Here is a 10,019-nt window from a genome sequence, read left to right on the forward strand (position 1 = left end):
GGTAAAATCTTAGAAATGAAATTTCTGGGTAAAAGACTTGTGAACATTTAAAAAATAAACTTTTCATTTTGAAATAATTTTAGATTTACAAAAAGTTGCAAAGATAGTACAGAGAGTTCCCATGTACCCTTCACAGAGCTTCTTCTAACTTTAATATCTTACCTAAAACTAATAAATTAACATTGGTACATTACTATTAACTAAGCTCCAGACTATATTTGGCTTTTATTAATTTTCTTACTAATGTTCTTTATCCAGGATTCAGTCCAAGATGCCATGTTGTATTTAAGCATGTGAATACTTTTAAGGCTTTTGATGTGTGTAGGAAAGTTGTGTCAATTTATATTCCCATCAATAGTATAGTATATTAATACCTAACAGGTATTACAGCAACAGCAATAACATCAATTTAGTGGGCATTTATTTTTCCTTTTTTTATGTATATGGATATGTTATTAGATAATATATGCAGGAGAGTTTTAAAACAACTTCATAAATGAGAACATTTAAATGGTATGATGCCAGCTATAGAAATAAACATACAGTTTTGGAAACAATGTTTGTCACTCTTTTTAAATATTGTTCTTTCTAGATTTTTCCTTTTTTTAATTAAAAAATTAAAAAATGTTAATTCCAGTATAGTTAACATACAGTGTTATATTAGTTTCAGGTGTACAATATGGTGATTCAACAGTTCTGTACATCACCCAGTGCTCATCACAGCAAGTGCTGTCTTAATCCCCATCACCTATTTCACCCATCCCCCCCACCCACCTCTCCTCAGTTTGTTCTCTGGCTTTTGGTTTGTCTCTTTTTTCTTTGTTCATTTGTTTTGTTTCTTAAATTCTGTATATGAGTGACATCATATGATACTTGTCTTTCTCTGACTGACTTACTTCACTTAGCATAATACTCTCTAGCTCCATCCATGTTGTTGCAAAGTGCAAGATTTCATTCTTTTTTACAGCTGAATAACATTATATTTTACACACACACACACACACACACACACCACCTCTTAATCCATTCATCTATCCATGGTCACTTGGGCTGCTTCCATACTTTGGCTACTGTAAATAAAGCTGCTTATAAACATAGGGGTGCATGTATCCCTTTGAATTAGTGTTTTTGTATTTTTAAGGTAAGTACCCAGTAGGGTGACTGCTGGATCATAGGCTAGTTCTATTTTTAACTTTTTGAGGAACCTCCATACTGTTTTCCACAGTTGTTGCACCAATTTGCATTCCCACTAACAGTGCATGAGGGTTCCTTTTTTTCCACATCCTCACAACAGTTGTTATTTCTTGTGTTTTTTATTTTAGCCATTCTGACAGGTGTGAGGTAATAGCTCATTGTGGTTTTGATTTGCATTTCCCTGATGATGAGTGATGGTGAGCACCTTTTCATATGTCTGTTGGCCATCTGGATGTCTTCTTTGGAGAAATGTCTCTTCATGTCTTCTGACCATTTTTTAAGTTGGTGAGCATTTCTTCATGGCTAGTGGGTTTACAGATTTTTTTCATCTGTTTGGTAACCACTTGTACTTTTTGTTTTTGATTTCCCAATCATTTATAGGGGCTTTTGTTAACATCTAAGACTTTAGCTTCCATTCAAGCTGACATACAACCAGTGTCAGGTAAACATCTAGAAAGCCATCCCTGCATCCTGCAGAGTCACCAAGGCAGTGTTACCCAGGAAGGGGAGGCCTGCCAGATGTTTCCTGCAGGCCTTGTTTCTCCTGCAGAGGCCTGCCCAGGGCTGTGGAACCTGGGTGACAGTGAAGTGTGCTCTCTGAGAGAGCAAAGCTCTCCTAGTGACCCAGAGGCCAGCTGTGTACAAAGAGTGGTACAGGGTAGGCAGTGACATGTCGTAAAGAGCACTGTCCAGGAGTCCGGGGAATGGGGGTTTCGTCCTGGTTCTCTTACTACTTGTGTGAACTTGAGCAAATCTGGTCCATTTTCTGGGGTCTCTTTTTATTTTTCATCTGGTTAATGGTCAGGATCTCAGGGACTGAATGGACTGTTGCAAAGCACTTTGTAAAGCACTGTACGGATGGGTGATACCATCATGGGAAATGCTGTCATGAAGAGGACTGAGTAGTGCCTTCTGTGGGTAGTATGAATCTCGATCTACCATGCCAGGAGGGCAAGAAATGCTCTTGAGATCAACTCATTTCCAACCCTGAACTCCCGTCTTACCTGACAGCGAGGAAACTTTACTGCTGTCATTATAGGCCCCCTCCTCATGAGGGTCACCCAAGAATCCAGGAGGCCTCTGGTGCTACCCAGGAAAGGGGCACTTCTATAGGCTGTACTCTCTCTCATGGGCCCTGGTACCCTGTGAGGTTCAGACTCTGCTGTCAGGCCCTGCTTGAGGCTTTTGTGCCCTGGGCCCTACCTCCCCAACTCCATGGCCCACTGCTCGCTGAAGGTGCAGAGCACTAGTCTAGATCCTCTTCCCACTCCCCAGGGTCCCCTTTCCCTCTCCCCTTCCATTTTCTCCCTCCCAGGGTGGCCTTCAAGACACCCCTCTGAGTCTGCAAGGAGCTCGGGCTCAGGAAAACAGATGCAAAGGAGAGAAGGGCCTAGGGGTGGCTTCTGTCTCAAAGAGGACAGATCCCAGGCCTTCTTGGAATGAGAAGGCAAAGGAAAAATGCAACCATCTAAACACAGATTAATATCTGAGAAAATAATCTGGCCACACCGAGAAGAAATTGGAAGATATGTCCTCTTGTCCAAATACTGTCACAGACCTGTGGGGTGTCCTCAGGCATGTCATACATCGTCTCCAAGCCTGTTTCCTCCACCGTGCAGTGAGGGGCTGGTTCCATAACCTCTAAAGCAGCCCTGGACATTCACCATCCTAGAGTCAGTACTTCTGGGAAGGGGTGAGGTTTTCTTTTATTTTGACATTCTTGGTCTTTCCTAGTCACTGTCACGTGACCTGACCACGGCCCCTTTCAGCACTGCCGACAGATTTTTCCCTAGGCCTATTGTTGGTCTAGTCTGCGAACATTTCTTTTGTAGCTCTGTGTAATCATCATGGTAAATTTGAGCTAGCTCCAGGCTTGGCCTCAGTGCTCTCTCTGCATGATCTCATTTAATCCATATAACTGTTCGTTGGGTTGGTCCTACTGCTTTCATTTTATGAAAGAGGTAACAGAGGCCAAGTAGCGTTCCCACAGCCAGATGGTAGGTGAGGGACAGAGCTGGCTTGATTCTGAAGCTGAGTTTTGTAGCCCACTAGGTTTCTAGTTTTCTAGTTTTCAGCGAGGCAGAGGGAAGGCAAATGTCCTGGGAAGACTGTGTGACCATCCTTAGAACCAGTCTAGGAAAACCCTCCCTGAAGCAACTCCCAGGTACACGAGTCTCCCCGGGGCCCGAAGAGATGGAGAGAGTGTTGGGAGGAGCACAAGAGCCCCCTCCCTTGAGTTCTCTGGGGGTGAGAGAAAGCATTCCTCAGAGTTCCGGGGTTACTACCTGGACGTAAGGCCCGGGACTCTGGCTGCATGCCGACCCTGCAGAGGGCTGTCCTCCTTTCTCCAGGGGCTGGGGACAGGCACATGGCTAGTTGTGTTCATGCAAAGGTGGTCTGAGAGTGCCCCAGCCTGCTTCCTTCTTGGGCTGGGACGGGGGCGATGATGTCTGGGTTTATATCCACTCACTGGGCAGATACTTGGCACCGTCCTCACCACCCAAGGGCAGGAACCCACATGCAGGCTCATTACCTAGAGTAGCAGGTCCAAGACTACTTGGAATGGTGTAGCTCACACTGACACAAGCAAGCCTCCCCCTCAGTGGTTCTGTCCCACCAATCCCTCCACTGTCCCCACAGAGTTACTCCTACTTCTCTCTTTTTACCCCATAGGCCAAAAATTGGCTATGGAAAAAGAGAAAACCCCAAGACCTTGTGACCTTCCAAAGATGCATTCTATCCAACTTCCCTGATGAACTTGTTAGGAAATGGTATCTTAAGCCAGGTTTGGGGTTATATTCACTCAAAAATCATGTTGGACAGGGCGCCTGGGTGGCTCAGTTGGTTAAGTGTCTGACTCTTGCTTTCAGCTCAGGTCATAATCTCAGGGTTGTGAAATCAAGCCCCGTGTCCAGCTCCACACTCAGTGCAGAGCCTGCTTCTCTCTCTCTCTCTCAGCCTCTCCCCCTGCTCATGCTCTCTCTCTCTCAAATAAATAAGTAAATCTTTTAAAAAATCATGTTGGACCATTTCTTCTCATTTGTACTTATTAAGCCCTCCCTAGGTGATGCTGGGCCAGGCACTGTGAATATACTAGAAATCCAAGAAAGAAGATTTAAAGCCCATCTTCCATTTTACAGATGGAAACAGGACAGCCCAGAGATGCTAACAAGCTCATTTAAGGTAACACAGCTACTTGGGCAGTTGTGGGTTTGGAACTTGAGGTTCCTGCCTTTCAGCCCTGTGCTCTTTCGACAGCATCTTACACAACTTACAGTACGGTTGGTTGCAGGAGCAGGAACAATGGCTCTGGAACAATTATAGAACTCTTAGAGGGGAGCAGAGTTCCCCTTGCTGGTGATTTCCCACCCACAGTGGGCTTGCTGCCAGTGTCTTTATATTTTTACTTATAGATACTTGTCTGGGAGTTGTAATTTTCTTTTGAGACACTGGGAAATCCCATAATTAAAAAAATGATTTGGTGAAATTGAATTCCTACATTTTTGCCCAGTTTGTGCTTCTTCAGAGTGAGTGAGTGAGTGTGTGTGTGTGTGTGTGTGTTATGGGGGGCATTCTAGCACTTCCTGTCCTCAGACAATTTCACATAGGTTGATCTGGGTTAGGGCTCTCCATATGTGCTTTGACAGGGCACAGTGACAAAGAGGAAAGTAGGAATGAAGTGTGGAGAAGAGTTAACTGAGGGTCATATGGAAAGGAGATGTGATCTTACTGACTGGGACACTCTGTGGAGGGAGAGGGGGTCTGCATGGCTATTCACTGGTTGGGTGAGGTGGGGTCTCAGGGTGAGAAGAAAGAGGCTGATAAGGGTTTTTTTTTTTTTAACCCAGAAGTGTCCAGGTTTTGAAGGCTCCTGACTCATTGTCAATATCAGTCATTCATTCACTCAGATAATTCTGGAGACCATTCAACAAATAATGATCTAAAATCACGTCTGGGCAAAGGCCCTGTATCAGGTTCCAGGACGGATGTGTTCTATGTCCAGGGATATGTCTTGGTTGGTCTCTGTGGTATAGGAGAGAATAGTCTCCTCCAGGTCCCATGGCCTATGTGAGGGCTCCCAACTCAATGTCATTGGCTCTGGAGCTGACTCCTGGCTCCTGGGGTTGGGATGGGGATGAAGACTGCACATCCACACTGCTGCCTCACCGAGATCAGATTGGAGGGAGCAAGGTACTGTGGGGCTGGGCCTGGCTTCTAAGGAAAAGTATTACCGCAACACCTCTGAGAAGCCAGTGGGCCAAGAAGCAGGGGTTTGGAGGATCATGGTTTTCCATCCCTCCCTGACTCACACTGGACTTTTTGTTAGAGAAGATGAAAACCAGGCCCACTATCTGGAAATGAACTCAGATTTGGATCTCATGAGAGATCAGAATAGAGTCTCAAGACAGAAGGCTGGGGAACTTGGTACAGGCAGGGATATAGGCCTGAGGTGGCCAGTCCTGGGTCAGAGCCTCCCTGGGCCACACAGTGGGGAGAGACAGCACTGGGTGGGGCAGAACCACGCTTGGGTCACATTTCTAACTCCTGTTTTTTTGGAGCTATGAGTCGGACAGATTTTATCTTGCCTGTTTTGACCCTCCATGAGGCAACAGCTGGGGGCCAGGGGAGAGACAGAGAGCAGCAAGCATGCTGGTTCTTCTTTTGGTCCATTTAGCAATTTCCTGTAATTTTTTAGCAAGAACAGGTATAACCCTTTGTACCCTGAGGTGTGCAGTCTCCAACATATATGCCTGTGGCCCTGAGGCCATCTAGAAATTGACCCTGGCTCAGTCCAATCAAGAACAAATTCATTGACCACGGGGAAAGGTCAGGCGTACATTATATATGCAACCTTGGCCAGGCTCTTACATTCATCTGGCTGTTCATTCAGCAAATAGTTTTGGGGCACTTATTTTGTGCAATGTGCAGTGCAGGTCAAGGTCCACATTTTACCCATGAAGACATGGGACTACAGGGAGAAAACCATGACCTGGCCTCAGTTTCTAAGTGAGTGAAGCTGGTGGCAGTTTCTTGGCAAATTCAAATGTATCTGCTGCAAACAGATCCTTTTCCTCAGGTAATTCTGGGTGCTTTCCAAACTTACCAATTCCCTCAAGAATGGGGGAGGAGGCCAGGAAGCTCTCCAGGAAGAGGAACAGAATGGTCGAAAGCCCTCTGTTAAAGGGAGCAAGGTCCCTTTAAAAAAGCTGAGGGAAGACAGTGTGACAAGGAAGGGAAGGTGAGTTTGCAGGTTGGGCTCTTGGTGGGTAAATGGGGTCTCTCTGAACCTCACTCACGATCCCACTTCACCATCCCTTCTCTTCACCTAGGACACCCCTTTCCTTCCTCAGATCTCAGTTCAGGCATCCTAGCTTCCAAGGAAAACTGCTACCATAGCTACTCTGAGAAGCCAGTGGGCCAGTTCCATTTCCCAGCATCTTGATTCTTACCCTGTATCTCTCCATTATATTTCTCAAATCGATCTTGCCGAAAGACCTGTAATTCTTTTTTTTTAAGTAGGCGGGGCTTGAACTCACCACCCTGAGATCAAGACCCGAGCTGAGATCGAGTTGGACACGTAATCGAATGAGCCACCCAGGGGCCCCAAAGCCTGTAATTCTAGACTGGGAAGACTTCCATTGCTCCCCATTGCCTTCATCAGTATCAGAATCACCATTTTTCAAGCTTCCTCCATGTGCCAGTTAAAACCCCTCTAGATCTCGTCTTGCCTTCCTTCATGGTCTTCTCTTGACCCCCAAGGGCTAGCTAAAGTGAATCACATGTAGTGGGACCTGCATTCTCATGCCTCAGGGGCTTTGTACCATCTTTCTGGAGCACTCTCCCACATTCCTCATCTAGCCAACTCCTACTCATCCTTCAAAGCTCAGATCAAGGGCTACAGCCCCCAGGAGACTTTGTAAGGGCATTCCCCTTCTGCTCTTCCCCATCACCCTCCACAGAGCTCTGTCTGTCAGGGGGCTGATTGCCCTAGTTCTGTTTTCCCTATTAGAGCTTTCCAAGAGCCTAGCTCATGTCTGCATCCTTGGTACCTAGCATAGAATCTGACACATAGTTAGCAATAAATAAAAATCAGTACTGAAGGAATGCATGAGTGAACAAACGAATGAATTCTGCTTGGAGTTAGGGTGCTCACTAGGGAGATAATATTTGTGGTCCAAAAGAATGACTAAGAATTTGTGAAGTAGGAATTTTAATTTTAGGGACAGGGAATGGCATGGGCCAGGCATGGAGGTTTGGGAGAATGGGATGTGTTAAGGGAACTACCGCTAGTTCTGTAGCTGAAGCAGAAGTTGAGTGTGCAGGATATGCCAGAGATGGATCTGGAGAGACACAGCAAGGAACACTGACTAGTCTGGACTTTGCCCGGTACAGAACAGGGCAGGACATAGAGAGTGCTTTTGATGCCATGGGGAAAGTGGGCAGGAATGGGCAGTGCCAGGCTGTAGGGGACTGGGAAGAAGGCAATGGGGGTGTGAGCCTGAGCAGGCCAGGTGATAAAGAGCAAGGGCGGACTTGGGTGGGCTTTAGATGACTGTGACCTGCAGCCAGAGGAGGTGTGGGGCTTGTGGGATGGTGACATTGTGGTTTCTGGCTTGGGTGCCTGTGTGGCTGGTGAAGCCATTCCCCAAGATGTCAGCCTGGAGAGGAGCAGATTTGAGAGCAAGAAAATGAGTTCAATTTTGCTTATAAGACCTGAAAAATGTACATTGGGAGGGCCCATCAGGTTTGGAGAGCTTTTTGAGGTCCTTGTTCAAGGCAGACCTGGGGGGATGGGGTCAGATCCAGGTGTGCTCAGATGATACTAGCTCCCAAGAGCTGATGTTAAATATTCAGGAATTTTGCGAGACAATAATTAAACCTGCCTAATACTAAAAAAATTAAATTAGGGGGTGGAGAAAAAATTAAATTACATAAAATTACAATTAAGTAAATTATATTAAAAACAAAGGTACTCAAATCATCACTTCTAAGAATTTCAGAATATTTTATTGTTTATGGCTTTAAGATTATTTACATCTGTTATGTCTCTGGAAATACTATATGATGTTGTTTTACTGTGCTTTTCTTCCTAATTCCACATTCAGTGGCATCACATTGGTAGCTTGAAATCAGCCATAGTGGGAATATTTGCACCATGGAAATTGACAAACACCACACATTGGGGCCTGATTTATTGCTTTGTTGACTGCCTTGACATAGGAAAATTATGGAGAAAATGTTAATAATGCACTTTGAACTTTCATATATCTTGTGCCTATAGCCATGATGTTGTGAATGGTACAGAGAAATTGAGCAGATGTTCTTCCAGTATTCAAAAAGTATTACAGGATTCAGTAAAGAAGTTGCTTACACCATTGACAAAGGAGTGAAGCTGCAACACGTATCTTCGCTGTTTCACTTTTTCTTATTAGTCGGCATAAGCAAAAATATCAACCAATATTCACGTTAGAACTACACTCATTTGTCAAGTATAATTATAGGTTAGTTATGGATTTAGCAGATTGGTAAAAATCAATGAAAGCTTTCTGTAAGACTCAATTTGCTATATGCAATTTACAGTATAGACTATTGTATATTTAATTTTATTTATTTATTTGACAGAGAGACAAAGCGAGAGAAGGAACACAAGCAGGGGGAGTGGGAGAGGGAGAAGCAGGCTTCCCACTGAACAGGGAGCCTGACATGGGGCTCGATCCCAGGACCCTGGGATCATGACCTGAGCCGAAGGCAGACGCTTAATGACTGAGCCACCCAGGCACCCAAGACTACTGTATATTTTATTGCTACTTGTAAATTGCTAAACATCCTTTATGTCAGTAAAGTTTAAAATGAACTCATATGTGATTACATTTTTTCTCCAGAGTGCCTGTTGTTATGTATTTACCAGCACACCACTGGGCAGATTGCCTTAGGCTGAGGAGTGACCAGAGACCAGATTGGACTCTTTGGAAAGATTCCCAGAAGAGGGAGGGAATCACCAATGGAAAGAAGCTTCCATCAGTGGAGGGACTAGGGGTGGGTAAGTGAGGCTAAGGTGGAGGGATTGGGCTGGAGGGAGAGTTCTGAGAAAGGATGTAGAAGTGAAGAGAGCCTGGGGTGGGAAGCAGCTGGGCCCCACTGTTTCCTCTGCCAAGGAGGGTTCAAGCTGTGTCCTGAAGTGAGAGGCAGACGGGGTGAAGGTTTGGCCCAAGTGGGCAGTGAGAGACACAAAGGAGGGGCCTGGGAGGATGAGACTGACTCAGGAAGCCAGCAGAGACCACAGCAACAGAACTGTAACCGTGAGGGCGACAAGATGGGGTGTGAACCAGATTCCGGCCACGGGCCAAGCACTGCCATGAGGATTGCTGTATTATCTCCCAGGACAATCCTAGAGGAAACCAAGGCTGCGAGAGGTTAAGTCCTTATCCAGAGCCCACAGCCAGTTAGTGGCTGAGTCAGGATGCGAACTCAGGCACCAGGCTCTGTTGACAAGACAGGAGCCTGCACTGTGGCTCTTCTCTCCTTGGCAGAGCCCCTCAGACTAGGCAAATAGGAATCTCTTCAGGGCAGAGGTGGGCAGGGTAGGTGTGGCCGCATGTCAAGGGCTTATGGGCATCAAAGTTCTGGGAAAGCCTCCCCAGCCTGTAGCCTCAGGCTGGTGTCTGCCTCCCAGCACATTCTTGCTGCGCCACTCCACAGTGTCTACTGGAAGTTAATAATAATGAATTGGGGCTTGCATTTTTTAAAATATCTTTGTTACTTTATTTTCTAATTATTCATTTTATTGTATTTTTTAAAAATAAAGTACATGACAGATTGGGAAC

General features: G+C 45.5%; 1 protein-coding gene across 50 annotated transcripts in view; it reads left to right on the plus strand.

The window, feature by feature from the left end:
• The window catches only part of ASPRV1 (aspartic peptidase retroviral like 1), a 110,961-nt gene that overhangs the window by 89,252 nt on the left and 11,690 nt on the right, over positions 1-10,019 (plus strand). For 37 of the 50 annotated variants that reach the window (XR_010405631.1, XR_010405605.1, XR_010405611.1 and 34 more), the window contains 2 exons: positions 4,249-4,377; positions 9,078-9,235. The gene's annotated coding sequence lies outside the window, so the exon portion shown is untranslated. Of the gene's footprint in view, positions 1-1,322; positions 1,480-4,248; positions 4,378-9,077; positions 9,236-10,019 lie in introns of all 50 variants that reach the window. The other 13 variants (XR_010405607.1, XR_010405623.1, XR_010405613.1 and 10 more) reach the window with 5 other exon arrangements.

The sequence above is a fragment of the Mirounga angustirostris genome, unplaced genomic scaffold (genome assembly GCF_029215605.1).
Source record: "Mirounga angustirostris isolate CCGP_5_RB_7025 unplaced genomic scaffold, mMirAng1.0.hap1 SCAF_10, whole genome shotgun sequence".
Classification (NCBI taxonomy): domain Eukaryota; kingdom Metazoa; phylum Chordata; class Mammalia; order Carnivora; family Phocidae; genus Mirounga; species Mirounga angustirostris.